Below are 17500 nucleotides of genomic sequence, written 5' to 3'. Positions count from 1 at the left end.
TCTAGTCCAAATTCAACCAAATTGAATTTGAAAAATTCTAGAATTCAGTTAGCTTTGGTTAGAGCTTCCCTCTCCTATAAATAGAACATGAGTCCTTTGAAAAAAATAGAAGAATTTTACTATACTAAACATTTTCTATAATTTCTCAATGTTTCTCTCTTCTCAACCCCTCTCAAGCTTGAGAAGCTTAATTGGAATGGTTTTTGAATGCTATTGAAGTTAATTGATGAATGTTAGTGAAGAGTTACATAATTTGATGAATGCTATTGAAGTTAATTGATTAATGATAGTTAAGAATTACATAAATTTTCAATTATGCTTAATTCTAATGGTTTTTATGTAATTCCTCTCTCTCACTCAAGAAATGGTCATACTCATGACCCATTCTCAATCCAAATGAAGCTTTTCATAAAGCTTTTCCTTAATCCAAGATTAATCTATGCTTGAGGTCAAATTAATGGCTTTTTTCTATGCTTTTAGTTTATGTAATTCATGAATATTGATGATTCAACCCATTATTGGGTTAATGATCCAATTAGGGATAATTCTAATCATTTTCTTAATGATAAGCTTTATCCTTCAAAATAAATTGAGATTTATCAGTCATAGTAGCGGAGCTATGGCAAAATTTTTATAAAAATTACACATAAAATAATTTTATTCAAAGCATGAAAAGAGAACTTCCTACCATATTCTAGGAATTATCATCCTAGATTAATTGAAAGAATTTTATTGTAATCATGGAGAAATTAATTTTTATGTTATGCATAATTGATGATTATTTTATTGTAAAAGTGTTTCTTTTATCATATTTGGATTTCATGCATAGAGGTATGCATAAAAGTTGATTATTTTATTATAAAAGTGTGACTTTTATCATATTTGGATTTCATGCATAGAGGTATGCATAAAAGTTGATTATTTTATTATAAAAGTGTGACTTTTATCATATTTGGATTTCATGCATAGAGGTATGCATAAAAGTTGATTATTTTATTGTAAAAGTGTGACTTTTATCATATTTGGATTTCATGCATAGAGGTATGCATAAAAGTTGATTGTAAAAGTGTGACTTTTATCATATATGGATTTCATGCATAGAGGTATGCATAAAAGTTGATTATTTTCTTATAAAAGTGTGACTTTTACCATATATGGATTTCATGCATAGAGGTATGCATAAAAGTTGATTATTTTATTGTAAAAGTGTGACTTTTATCATATTGGATTTCATGTATAGAGGTATGCATAAAAGATATTGTTTTTATACTAAAAGTGTGATTTTCATCATAAATGGATTTTATGCGTAACTTAGATGCATAAGAGAAATTCTTTTATTCTAAAAGTGTAATTCCTACCAAATTGAATTTATGCATAAGAAGATGCATAAAAGATTGATTTTTAATTCAAAAGTATCATTCTCATCTAAATTGAATTTATGCATAGGAAGATGCATAAAAGATTGATTTTTAATTCAAAAGTGTCATTCTCATCTAAATTGAATTTATGCATAGGAAGATGCATAAAAGATTGAAATTTAATTCAAAAGTGTCATTTTCATTTAAAATGAATTTATGCATAGGAAGATGTATAAAAGATTGATTTTTACTTCGAAAGTATTAATCTCCTTAAATAGAATTTATGCATAAATAAATGTGTAAAGAAATCTTATATCAAATATAAGAATTCTCTTGTATTCTATAAATAGATATGAGATGTGACAGGATGTGATAAGAGGTGTATAAGATGTGATAAGAGGTGATAAGATACTTATGAAATAAGTTAGGAGGTGATAAGATGAATTAAGATGTGATAAGATGTGTATGGGATGAGGTAAGGCGAGAATGGATGTGATGTAAAAGATTAGATGTGAAGGCATATGGGGTTATATGAATGGGAATATGGAAATGGATGTATGTATGTGGATGTGTGGATGTGGAGATAGGAGTGTGGATGTATGAATGTGAAAATGGATGTATGCATGAAGATGTATATGCATAGATGTGAATGTGGATGTAGATGTGGATGTATAGATGTGAATGGGAATGTGGATGTAGATGTGCATGTATAGATGTGAATGTGGAATGTGGATGTGGATGTGGATGTATGTATGTATGTGGATGTAGATGTGGATGTATAGATGAGAATGGGAATGTGGATGTGGATGTATGTGAATGTGGATATAGATGTGGATGTATAGATGTGAATGTGGAATGTGGATGTGGATGTGGATGTATGTATGTATGTGGATGTAGATGTGGATGTATAGATGTGAATGGGAATGTGGATGTGGATGTATGTATGTATGTGGATGTGGATGTATGAATGAGGACGTGATAATGGATGTATGCATGTGGATGTGGATGTGGATGTATGGATGTGGATATGGATGTGTATGTATGAATGTGGATATGCGATGTGGATGTATAAATGAGGATGTGAAAATAGAGGTAAGCATGTAGATATGGATGTATGGATGTGAATGTGGATGTGGATGTGGATGTGGATGTATGGATGTGGATATGGATGTGAATATATGATATGTGAAGTGAAGGAATCTGAAGTGAAGAGATGGAAAATGATGTGATTGGATGAGTACACATATAAATGGAATGTGGAATAAGTAATGTGGATTAATGAGGGATAATGTGGAAAAATGAGAGTTAATATAGAAATTGTATCTGTAAACTGTTTGTAAATGCTGTTTGTAAATGGCTGTTTTATGTCAAAAATGCTGGGGAAGCATTTTGACCGTCTTGTGATTAAGGTCGTGGAGACCTAATTGATAAAGTTGCAACTGCTGACGGAGAGTCTATGGAGGACGTCTCGTGTAGCAAGGTCGACCGAGGTCTTGACCAGCCTCGGTTCGATTAAAATTGTGAGCTTCCGGTACGGTTGATGAGGGACCAAGGAAGCGGCCTATGAGTGAAGCGCTAGGTCACCTGCGAAGGATCCTAGAGGGTGCTGACGGTGCTCGGGCTCTGGGTTGCCCAGGATACCCACGCGTGCGTCGAGGAAGATATTGGAACAAGGAGTAAGAGTTGTTTTCTGAAACCGAGCATGGATCTGGTTGATTGACCTTGCTGGTCTTCAATGGATGAGTCCATGGCTCTTTATATGGATCTGTTGATTGATCTTGCTGATCTTCAACGAGAGTCCATCTTGATAAGTGATTATATTGCCGAGTATTATGGGCTAGGAACTATTGAAACGGCCCCTAAGTGGACAGGTGGTGAGCGTTCTACTTGCCAATGATGCCATAGATACTTTGATGAAGGAATGATGGGAAATTGAATCAACCGGATAAATTGGAAGATTGTGATCAGTGATACTATGGTTTCATTAAAAGATTGTTTTAAAGTTAGCTGATGTTGAGAAAAAGGCAAATTCATATTGGGTGTATAAGTGGTGTGACTAGTTTTATGTTTGCATGAACTTCCGGCTAGGGGGCCTTGGAACTCTTTTCCTTGGTACTTGGGACAAAACCTAACCAAATTCCTAATTGGATCCCTTCACTACAGTGGTTGGGCGATTGGCTAACCCATGGGACTGGATGGGGTTAGGCTGGACTGATGGATCCGTAAATCAAGACTCAACTTTTGTTATTACGATAGATAAAGTAAATCCCGGACAGTAATTGTTCTATGGATAGGAATCAACGGCTGTGCCTCTTGAATGGGGAAAAAAGCGTTGATCCCAATGATCCAAGTGCAAGTTTCTTCCTTGATCTGATCAAGTATCTTGAAGATGCAATTGGATCAGCTTGATCAGAAATGATCTTGACTACGTTAGAGTAAAAAGTTATCTTGGAGGAATCACCCGTGCTTTCCGGGTAAAGGAAGTTTTTCCGGGTTCGGTTTTGAAACAACCGACGGATTAGTCTCTTATCTGGATATCTGTGGGTGAGGCCCGAATGTGGGACCCCTATCTCACGCGAGAAGTGCTACTTCCGCTGCCAGTATCCTGAATCCGTTGCTCGGTGGGAACAAGAATCTCATAGTAAATCCCTGTCCCCACCATGCGACGGATTCGTGGTACTAGCAGCGAAAGTAGCACTTCATGCACAGGGCAGGGACCCACACTCGGGGCCTCGTCCACCACGGATATCCGGACAAGAAACTAATCCGTCGGTTTTTCCAAAACCAAACCCGAAAAAACTTTCCTTACCCGGAAAGCACGGGCGATTCCACCAGGATAACTCTTTACTCTAACGTAGTCAAGATCATTACGGATCAACTGATCTGACTGCACCTTTAACGGTACTTGGTCAAATCAAGGAAGAAACTTGCACTTGGATCATTGGGATCAACGCTTTTTTCCCCATCAAGAGGCACAGCCGTTGATTCCTATCCATAGAACAATTTCTATCCGGGATTTACTTCATCTATCGTAATAATAGAAATTAAATCTCGATTTACGGATCCATCAGTCCAGCCTAACCCCATCCGATCCCAACCACTGTAGTGATGGGATCCAATTAGGAATTTGGTTAGGTTTTGTCCCGGGTACCAAGGAAAAGAGTTCCAAGGCCCCCTAGCCGGAAGTTCATGCAAACATAAAACTAGTCACACCACTTACACACCCAATATGAATTTGCCTTTTTCTCAACATCAGCTAACTTTAAAACAATCTTTTAATGAAACCATAGTATCACTGATCACAATCTTCCAATTTATCCGGTTGATTCAATTTCCCATCATTCTTTCATCAAAGTATCTATGGCATCATTGGCAACTAGAACGCTCACCACCTGTCCACTTAGGGGCCGTTTCAATAGTTCCTAGCCCATAATACTCGGCAATATAATCACTTATCAAGATGGACTCTCGTTGAAGATCAGCAAGATCAATCAACAGATCCATATAAAGAGCCATGGACTCATCCATTGAAGACCAGCAAGGTCAATCAACCAGATCCATGCTCGGTTTCAGAAAACAACTCTTACTCCTTGTTCCAATATCTTCCTCGACGCACGCGTGGGTATCCTGGGCAACCCAGAGCCCGAGCACCGTCAGCACCCTCTAGGATCCTTCGCAGGTGACCTAGCGCTTCACTCATAGGCCGCTTCCTTGGTCCCTCATCAACCGTACCGGAAGCTCACAATTTTAATCGAACCGAGGCTGGTCAAGACCTCGGTCGACCTTGCTACACGAGACGTCCTCCATAGACTCTCCGTCAGCAGTTGCAACTTTATCAATTAGGTCTCCACGACCTTAATCACAAGACGGTCAAAATGCTTCCCCAGCATTTTTGACATAAAACAGCCATTTACAAACAGCATTTACAAACAGTTTACAGATACAATTTCTATATTAACTGTCATTTTTCCACATTATCCCTCATTAATCCACATTACTTATTCCACATTCCATTTATATGTGTACTCATCCAATCACATCATTTTCCATCTCTTCACTTCAGATTCCTTCACTTCACATATCATATATTCACATCCATATCCACATCCATACATCCACATCCATACATCCATATCTACATGCTTACCTCCATTTTCACATCCTCATTTATACATCCACATCGCATATCCACATTCATACATACACATCCATACATCCACATCCACATCCACATGCATACATCCATTATCACGTCCTCATTCATACATCCACATCCACATACATATATACATCCACATCCACATTCCCATTCACATCTATACATCCACATCTACATCCACATACATACATACATCCACATCCACATCCACATTCCACATTCACATCTATACATCCACATCTATATCCACATTCACATACATCCACATCCACATTCCCATTCTCATCTATACATCCACATCTACATCCACATACATACATACATCCACATCCACATCCACATTCCACATTCACATCTATACATCCACATCTACATCCACATTCACATACATCTACATCCACATTCCCATTCACATCTATACATCCACATCTACATCCACATTCACATCTATGCATATACATCTTCATGCATACATCCATTTTCACATTCATACATCCACACTCCTATCTCCACATACATACATCCATTTCCACATTCCCATTCATATAACCCCATATGCCTTCACATCTAATCTTTTACATCACATCCATTCTCGCCTTACCTCATCCCATACACATCTTATCACATCTTAATTCATCTTATCACCTCCTAACTTATTTCATAAGTATCTTATCACCTCTTATCACATCTTATACACCTCTTATCACATCATGTCACATCTCATATCTTTTTATAGAATACAAGAGAATTCTTATATTTGATATAAGATTTGTTTACACATTTATTTATGCATAAATTCTATTTAAGGAGATTAATACTTTCAAAGTAAAAATCAATCTTTTATGCATCTTCCTATGCATAAATTCATTTTAAATGAAAATGACACTTTTGAATTAAATTTCAATCTTTTATGCATCTTCCTATGCATAAATTCAATTTAGATGAGAATGACACTTTTGAATTAAAAATCAATCTTTTATGCATCTTCCTATGCATAAATTCAATTTAGATGAGAATGACACTTTTGAATTAAAAATCAATCTTTTATGCATCTTCTTATGCATAAATTCAATTTGGTAGGAATTACACTTTTAGAATAAAAGAATTTCTCTTATGCATCCAAGTTATCCATAAAATCCATTTATGATGAAAATCACACTTTTAGTATAAAAACAATATCTTTTATGCATACCTCTATACATGAAATCCAATATGATAAAAGTCACACTTTTACAATAAAATAATCAGCTTTTATGCATGAAATCCATATATAATAAAAGTCACACTTTTACAATAAAATAATCAACTTTTATGCATACCTCTATGCATGAAATCCATATATGATAAAAGTCACACTTTTACAATAAAATAATCAACTTTTATGCATACCTCTATGCATGAAATCCATATATGATAAAAGTCACACTTTTACAATAAAATAATCAACTTTTATGCATACCTCTATGCATGAAATCCATATATGATAAAAGTCACACTTTTACAATAAAATAATCAACTTTTATGCATACCTCTATGCATGAAATCCAAATATGATAAAAGTCACACTTTTACAATAAAATAATCAACTTTTATACATACCTCTATGCATGAAATCCAAATATGATAAAAGTCACACTTTTATAATATTTTAATCAACTTTTATGCATACCTCTATGCATGAAATCCAAATATGATAAAAGTCACACTTTTATAATAAAATAATCAACTTTTATGCATACCTCTATGCATGAAATCCAAATATGATAAAAGAAATACTTTTACAATAAAATAATCATCAATTATGCATAACATAAAAATCAATTTCTCCATGATTACAATAAAATTCTTTCAATTAATCTAGGATGATAATTCCTAGAATATGGTAGGAAGTTCTCTTTTCATGCTTTGAATAAAATTATTTTATGTGTAATTTTTATAAAAATTTTGCCTTAGCTCCGCTACTATGACTGATAAATCTCAATTTTTTTTGAAGGATAAAGCTTATCATTAAGAAAATGATTAGAATGATCCCTAATTGGATTTTTAACCCAATAATGGGTTGAATCATCAATATTCATGAATTACATAAACTAAAAGCAAAGAAAAAAGCCATTAATTTGACCTCAAGCATAGATTAATCTTGGATTAAGGAAAAGCTTTATGAAAAGCTTCATTTGGATTGAGAATAGGTCATGAGTATGACCATTTCTTGAGTGAGAGAGAGGAATTACATAAAAACCATTAGAATTAAGCATAATTGAAAATTTATGTAATTCTTAACTATCATTAATCAATTAACTTCAATGGCATTCATCAAATTATGTAACTCTTCACTAACATTCATCAATTAACTTCAATAGCATTCAAAAACCATTCCAATTAAGCTTCTCAAGCTTGAGAGGGGTTGAGAAGAGAGAAACATTGAGAAATTATAGAAAATGATCAAAATTCACTAATTACCTTACAAATTGCTTGATTCTTTGTTCACGGTAGAGGCCCCCAACAAATCAATTGGTTAAGTATGTTGATGGAGCCACCAATGGGGATTGAAGAAAGAGGGAAGCTCCAATTTCTTCAATTTGGAGAGAATTTTAGAGAATAGTAGAAATTAGCATTATTTCAGCATAACTCTAGTATAGTAAAATTCTTCTATTTTTTTCAAAGGACTCATGTTCTATTTATAGGAGAGGGAAGCTCTAACCAAAGCTAACTAAATTCTAGAATTTTCCAAATTCAGTTTGGTTGAATTTGGACTAGATTTGGATCTAGTTTGGTTCCTTTTTGATTCGGTTTGGTTCCATTTTGATTTGGTTTGGTTCAAGAGAGAGGAGAGATAAAAATATCACATTATTTTTTAGTTTAAAACTCATTCAAGCATGTGAAATATGCACCTCCTTTAAAAAACTCCCCTTCCTTACATATGTGTCAAAATGGAATTATTATACCCAAAATATCTCATATTTTTAATATTGCTCATAGTTTTTTACTAATAAACCTTGTACATTTTCAACTCTTCATCTTATGTGAGCATTTACTCATTTTTGGATACCCAAAATATCTCATATTTTTAATATTTCTCATAGTTTTTTACTAATAAACCTTGTACATTTTCAACTCTTCATCTTATGTGAGCATTTACTCATTTTTGGATACCCAAAATATCTCATATTTTTGATATTACTCATAGTTTCTTACTAATAAACCTTGTACATAGTCAACTCTTCATCTTATGTGAGCATTTACTCATTTTTGGGTATCTTCTTTTACAAAATTGGATTTTTCTCCTCCCTACACATGGATTGATGCTATTGGCCCATAGGAACCTTAATTGGACCATAATCCAAAAATTTCTGAAAATCTAGACCCTTAGGCTAAGGTCCTTCATACTCATTTTCAATTAATTCCAATTGCACATTGGAAAGTTCTTTTTGAATGTCTGTTTCAGGGGAACTTATTTTAATACGATGAGAAATTTTTCTATCTACAAATATTCAAAATCTGAATATTCTCTCTCTAGAATATTCTCTCTCTCTAAGTCAAAACAGTTAGAAACAAGGTCTTTTATATTTCTGAAGAGGGGATTAATTAGAGGGGAAGATGCTGGACATTTTGAGAGGCTGGGGAGGAATCTTACATTCTCTCCCACTTGAAAAACGTGAGATGTCCTCATCTCGCAAACTTGGAATAATTTCGCAAGATGCACGAATATGAGACTTAGAGAAAAATTAATTAAGATTAACCACAAAAAAAAAGTCTCAAGGAGAGTAAGATTCGAGATAAAAACAAGATTTAAACTTTATTCATTCTTGAAACATATACAGTAAAGATAGAAGAACTCTTTATACTTCCATAAGCCCGTCCATCATATGATCACAAAAGCAGCACTCATAAGCTGCGCACGTATAAGGTAACTCATCTATGGGAATAATTCTGTTGGTTATTGCCGCACCTATCTCAGTGGTATGAGGTGATCTAACAAAAGGACCTCTGAGAGGCAAGCCAAAAACGGGGTAAAGGCATATCTTCTGATGAGGAAGAAAACACGCCAGTAAGAAGACTCGCTCAGAAAACCCAAGATGCCTTGATCTCATGATGCAGTAGTATCGGGGACCCAAACCCAAAGCTTCAATAACCATGGCCAAGCGGACATTGTTACGAAAGTGCTGCTGACCCCAAGGTGTTACCCTAGTTATGTCTTGATAGGTCCGCCATTTGGTCTGAGCTACAGAAGTTCCCAAGTGAGGAAAAAGTGAGCGCTCATACTGTTCTTGATAGGTCCGCCATTTGGTCTGAGCTACAGAAGTTCCCAAGTGAGGAAAAAGTGAGCGCTCATACTGTTCTATAAAATCTTTCTTCACAGACTCGCTTGCGTCTTGAAGGTGAGAAATCATCATGGATAAAACTAATTCCTGTTGCCAAGCCATGAAGGAGATTAAGAAGAAGGGAGATCGATGGAAGTAAGATTACTGTGAGCGACAGGTAAAAGTTACGACTTATATAAAGGAAGGAGCTAGCGTAACTTAGAAGCCAACGGTATCTTGTCACTAAAATTTTACCGTCTTTCCATGATTTGGATTTGGCACATATTTCTACGAAATACATTAAGAACTTTGAGATGAGGAGGTAAAAGAAGCTTGTAAGCTAAGTCACCTACTTTCATTGAATTCAGATATAAGGCTCACAATATCTGGGGGATAACTTCTTATACTCCCCAAGAGATAAAGAACTTCTTTTGGGCCGTACTCGAATGAGAACCAAAACCTTGGTATCCAAAACAACGATTTTCACTTCTGAACTCATTGTTCTGAATCCTTAAAACAGGCGTGACTCCTGAGAAGTATTCTAGGAAAAGGGTCTTCCTTTTTTAAACAGAATCTTTCTCTTATTTTAGAGAGGGAAAAATTATAAGATCAAAAAGGGATATTCTTACTCCTGTATACCTCGAAGGCTGGAGGAGAAATCTTACATTCTACCCCACTTAAAAAGTGCGAGATGTCCTTATCTCACAAAGTAGAGAACAACTCTTTTTCTTAAGATCCAATTTATTCTGGGGTTCCTTATATTCTGGTCAACCCAACAGAATGCGGGGATAATTATCCCTTAAATAGAACTCATCATTACATAACAATTTCATTCAATTCATATCATTCATATCTTTAACACGATAATGGTCCATTAGACCGAAAAAATTTCCTTTGAACATTCCTCCACGGGAATTTTAGTTAAGCAAGTTCTCAATTTGTCATCCCTTAACTTGATCTACCGTCTCAAGTATTAACAGTAGCAATTTGACAGTATAATCCACTAATCTCATAGTGATTTGCTGAAATCATTATCATTATTTATCATTACAGGGACTCGTCCCAATCATCCACATTGTGGTTTCGCTCAGCTTATTACATTTCAATCAATTTTCAGGGATCATCATTTTTCAATCAGAATCCAAATCAATTCATCAATTCTCAAACAGAATTAAAAATCATATCAACCACATTCGAAATCATCATCTGGATAGCATTAACGCTTATAATTTCAAGTCTTAGATTTACTCGTATATACTGTCAGTAAAAAGCTACAGTTATACTCTCGGTATATAGTGTCAGTAAAAAGCTGCAGTTATACTCTCGGTATATACGGGTAGTCATGATACTTGGAACTATAAGATAGATACCATCATGTCTAGGCCTCAAGCAAGTCAGGGTTCCATACAATTGCGGTACTTCCATCTGAAAACCCAATTACTAAATTACGAATTTTTTAGTTTGAATATCAAATTGTATGAATTATATCACACAATTACAACCTTTTTGTGTTTCTTGATAAATTTTTGACATATTTGGCTTCTCAGTTGATCTTTATTAGCCAATTGCTCTGATGATTGTATCCTGTGATGTCAAAATACTCTTCCGAGGCTTCCACCCAATTCTCCACAGCCTCACCCAGGTTCTCCCCTTCTCCTTTGAAGGGTCCTGGCTGACGACCACGGTTTCCTCGTCTCATGATTCTGCCAAAATTTATATATTATTAAATTTTTATTTTGATAGTATTCACGAGATCCTAAGACTTAAGAGTTCGGAAAACAATTTCTTATACAAGACAAGATCTTAATGGAGATCTATGACATATGTCCGATAACAGATTTTTTTTTTCTTTATCAGCAGCAGATTGTTCGCCCATAAACAACCATTTATCCAACATGAATTTTTTAACTGGAAAACGTTTCTTTATTTATATAAAAGTTGCAATATGTACATAGAGCAACTCGGCTCTGAGTTCAAAATCTCCTCGAAAGACATATAAGAGGACCGTACTGGGCCATAGTCATGCCCTGTTACTACATAAGTTCTCTAACTGCGAAGGGAGCTATTATTTTCTCCTTAGGGATAAATCGACTAAGGAGTCTATAAACTCGGCAAGCAAGTCTGAAATTTTGCGGCGTTGAAAGATATAGAATGACACCACGCGTCATTTTCAGCTTTATCAAAATCATGGCCAATGAGAGGTTCTGCCTCAGCATTGCACGTCGGTTGTAAGAGGCGTGGATATATAGCCCTGCAAACAACTTATGCTGTTGTCTCTCCACTAGGTTAGGAAAATATAATTCCTCGAAATGGCATGCGAGTCTTGCTCGGCTTGTTTGTGTTGAAGCGGAAGAGATGAGATGCTCGAAGGCAAATGCAATCATATCTTGAGACTGGGTGAGGTCGGGAATACCAGATAAATGGGGAACTTCCATCTATAAAAACAATTTCTTTGATTAAAATTTCTTCATTAAAGAAGCTTACGGAATGAAAATACATTATGAAAATGTTATTTTTGAATTCTTATTACCGATTTCAGATAAGAGTTTAATTATCTTTATTAGCTTTCAAAACCTGCTCTGATACCAACTGTGAGATCCCTGTTCCCACCGAGCAACGGATTCAGGATACTGCCAGCGGAAGTAGCACTTCTCGCGTGAGACAGGGATCCCACATTCGGGCCTCACCCACGGATATCCGGATAAGAGACTAATCCGTCGGTTGTTCCAAAACCGAACCCGGTAAAACTTCCTTTACTCGGAAAGCACGGGCGATTCCTCCAGGATAACTTTTTACTCTAACGTAGTCAAGATCATTTCTGATCAAGCTGATCCAATTGCATCTTCAAGATACTTGATCAGATCAAGGAAGAAGCTTGCACTTGGATCATTGGGATCAACGCTTTTTTTCCCATTCAAGAGGCACAACCGTTGATTCCTATCCATAGAACAATTACTGTCCGGGATTTACTTTATCTATCATAATAACAAAAGTTGAGTCTCGATTTACGGATCCATCAGTCCAGCCTAACCCCATCCAGTCCCATGGGTTAGCCAACCGCCCAACCATTGTAGTGATGGGATCTAATTAGGAATTTGGTTAGGTTTTGTCCCGGGTACCAAGGTGAAGAGTTCCAAGGCCCCCTAGCAGGAAGTTCATGCAAACATAAAACTAGTCACACCACTTATACACCCAATATGAATTTGCCTTTTTCTCAACATCAGCTAACTTTAAAACAATCTTTTAATGAAACCATAGTATCACTGATCACAATCTTCCAATTTTTCCGGTTGATTCAATTTCCCATCATTCCTTCATCAAAGTATCTATGGCATCATTGGCAACTAGAACGCTCACCACCTGTCCACTTAGGGGCCGTTTCAATAGTTCCTAGCCCATAATACTCGGCAATATAATCACTTATCAAGATGGACTCTTGTTGAAGATCAGCAAGATCAACCAACAGATCCATATAAAGAGCCATGGACTCATCCATTGAAGACCAGTAAGGTCAATCAACTAGATCCATGCCCGGTTTCAGAAAACAACTCTCACTCCTTGTTCCAATATCTTCCTCGACGCACGCGTGGGTATCCCGGGCGACCCAAAGCCCGAGCACCGTATGGTCAGCACCCTCTAGGATCCTTCGCAGGTGATTTAGCGCTTCACTCATAGGCCGCTTCCTTGGTCCCTCATCCACCGTACCGGAAGCTCACCATTTTAATCGAACCGAGGCTGGTCAAGACCTCGGTCGACCTTGCTACACGAGACGTCCTCCATAGACTCTCCGTCAGCAGTTGCAACTTTATCAGTTAGGTCTCCACGACCTTAATCACAAGACGGTCAAAATGCTTCCCCAGCATTTTTGACATAAAACAGCCATTTACAAACAGCATTTACAAACAGTTTACAGATACAATTTCTATATTAACTGTCATTTTTCCACATTATCCCTCATTAATCCACATTACTTATTCCACATTCCATTTATATGTGTACTCATCCAATCACATCATTTTTCATCTCTTCACTTCAGATTCCTTCACTTCACATATCATATATTCACATCCATATCCACATCCACATCCACATCCACATTCACATCCATACATCCATATCTACATGCTTACCTCCATTTTCACATCCTCATTTATACATCCACATCGCATATGCACATTCATACATACACATCCATATCCACATCCATACATCCACATCCACATCCACATGCATACATCCATTATCACGTCCTCATTCATACATCCACATCCACATACATACATACATCCACATCCACATTCCCATTCACATCTATACATCCACATCTACATCCACATACATACATACATCCACATCCACATCCACATTCCACATTCACATCTATACATCCACATCTATATCCACATTCACATACATCCACATCCACATTCCCATTCTCATCTATACATCCACATCTACATCCACATACATACATACATCCACATCCACATCCACATTCCACATTCCACATTCACATCTATACATCCACATCTACATCCACATTCACATACATCTACATCCACATTCCCATTCACATCTATACATCCACATCTACATCCACATTCACATCTATGCATATACATCTTCATGCATACATCCATTTTCACATTCATACATCCACACTCCTATCTCCACATCCACACATCCACATACATACATCCATTTCCACATTCCCATTCATATAACCCCATATGCCTTCACATCTAATCTTTTACATCACATCCATTCTCGCCTTACCTCATCCCATACACATCTTATCACATCTTAATTCATCTTATCACCTCCTAACTTATTTCATAAGCATCTTATCACCTCTTATCACCTCTTATCACCTCTTATACACCTCTTATCATATCCTGTCACATCTTATATCTATTTATAGAATACAAGAGAATTCTTATATTTGATATAAGATTTCTTTACACATTTATTTATGCATAAATTCTATTTAAGGAGATTAATACTTTCGAAGTAAAAATCAATCTTTTATGCATCTTCCTATGCATAAATTCATTTTAAATGAAAATGACACTTTTGAATTAAATTTCAATCTTTTATGCATCTTTCTATGCATAAATTCAATTTAGATGAGAATGACACTTTTGAATTAAAAATCAATCTTTTATGCATCTTCCTATGCATAAAGTCAATTTAGATGAGAATGACACTTTTGAATTAAAAATCAATCTTTTATGCATCTTCTTATGCATAAATTCAATTTGGTAGGAATTACACTTTTAGAATGAAAGAATTTCTCTTATGCATCCAAGTTATGCTTAAAATCCATTTATGATGAAAATCACACTTTTAGTATAAAAACAATATCTTTTATGCATACCTCTATACATGAAATCCAATATGATAAAAGTCACACTTTTACAATAAAATAATCAACTTTTATGCATACCTCTATGCATGAAATCCATATATGATAAAAGTCACACTTTTACAATAAAATAATCAACTTTTATGCATACCTCTATGCATGAAATCCATATATGATAAAAGTCACACTTTTACAATCAACTTTTATGCATACCTCTATGCCTCTATGCATGAAATCCATATATGATAAAAGTCACACTTTTACAATAAAATAATCAACTTTTATGCATACCTCTATGCATGAAATCCAAATATGATAAAAGTCACACTTTTACAATAAAATAATCAACTTTTATGCATACCTCTATGCATGAAATCCAAATATGATAAAAGTCACACTTTTATAATATTTTAATCAACTTTTATGCATACCTCTATGCATGAAATCCAAATATGATAAAAGTCACACTTTTATAATAAAATAATCAACTTTTATGCATACCTCTATGCATGAAATCCAAATATGATAAAAGAAATACTTTTACAATAAAATAATCATCAATTATGCATAACATAAAAATCAATTTCTCCATGATTACAATAAAATTCTTTCAATTAATCTAGGATGATAATTCCTAGAATATGGTAGGAAGTTCTCTTTTCATGCTTTGAATAAAATTATTTTATGTGTAATTTTTATAAAAATTTTGCCATAGCTCCGCTACTATGACTGATAAATCTGAATTTTTTTTGAAGGATAAAGCTTATCATTAAGGAAATGATTAGAATGATCCCTAATTGGATCATTAATCCAATAATGGGTTGAATCATCAATATTCATGAATTACATAAACTAAAAGCATAGAAAAAAGCCATTAATTTGACCTCAAGCATAGATTAATCTTGGATTAAGGAAAAGCTTTATGAAAAGCTTCATTTGGATTAAGAATGGGTCATGAGTATGACTATTTCTTGAGTGAGAGAGAGGAATTACATAAAAACCATTAGAATTAAGCATAATTAAAAATTTATGTAATTCTTAACTATCATTAATCAATTAACTTTAATAGCATTCATCAAATTATGTAACTCTTCACGAAAATTCATCAATTAAATTCAATAGCATTCAAAAACCATTCCAATTAAGCTTCTCAAGCTTGAGAGGGATTGAGAAGAGAGAAACATTGAGAAATTATAGAAAATGATCAAAATTCACTAATTACCTTACAAATTGCTTGATTCTTTGTTCACGGTAGAGGCCCCCAACCAATCAATTGGTTAAGTATGTTGATGGAGCCACCAATGGGGATTGAAGAAAGAGGGAAGCTCCAGTTTCTTCAATTTGGAGAGAATTTTAGAGAATAGTAGAAATTAGCATTATTTCAGCATAACTCTAGTATAGTAAAATTCTTCTATTTTTTCAAAGGACTCATGTTCTATTTATAGGAGAGGGAAGCTCTAACCAAAGCTAACTGAATTCTAGAATTTTCGAAATTCAGTTTGGTTGAATTTGGACTAGATTTGGATCTAGTTTGGTTCCTTTTTGATTCGGTTTGGTTCCATTTTGATTTGGTTTGGTTCAAGAGAGAGGAGAGATAAAAATATCACATTATTTTTGAGTTTAAAACTCATTCAAGCATGTGAAATATGCACCTCCTTTAAAAAACTCTCCTTCCTTACATATGTGTGAAAATGGAATTATTATACCCAAAATATCTCATATTTTTAATATTGCTCATAGTTTTTTACTAATAAACCTTGTACATTTTCAACTCTTCATCTTATGTGAGCATTTACTTATTTTTGGATACCCAAAATATCTCATATTTTTAATATTTATTATAGTTTTTTACTAATAAACCTTGTACATTTTCAACTCTTCATCTTATGTGAGCATTTACTCATTTTTGGATACCCAAAATATCTCATATTTTTGATATTACTCATAGTTTCTTACTAATAAACCTTGTACATAGTCAACTCTTCATCTTATGTGAGCATTTACTCATTTTTGGGTATCTTCTCCAACAAAAGGACCTCTGAGAGGCAAGCCAAAAATAGGGTAAAGGCATATCTTTGATGAGGAAGAAAACACGCCAGTAAGAAGACTCGCTCAGAAAACCCAAGATGCCTTGATCTCATGACACAGTAGTATCGGGGACCCAAACCCAAAGCTTCAATAACCATGGCCAAGCGGACATTGTTACGAAAGTGCTGCTGACCCCAAGGTGTTACCCTAGTTATGTCTTGATAGGTCCGCCATTTGGTCTGAGCTAGAGACGTTCCCAAGTGAGGAAAAAGTGAGCGCTCATACTGTT

The sequence above is a fragment of the Cibotium barometz genome, chromosome 30, assembly GCF_041138505.1.
Source record: "Cibotium barometz isolate CiBa-2024 chromosome 30, ASM4113850v1, whole genome shotgun sequence".
NCBI lineage: Eukaryota > Viridiplantae > Streptophyta > Polypodiopsida > Cyatheales > Cibotiaceae > Cibotium > Cibotium barometz.
Note: the sequence above shows the minus strand (reverse complement) of the source record.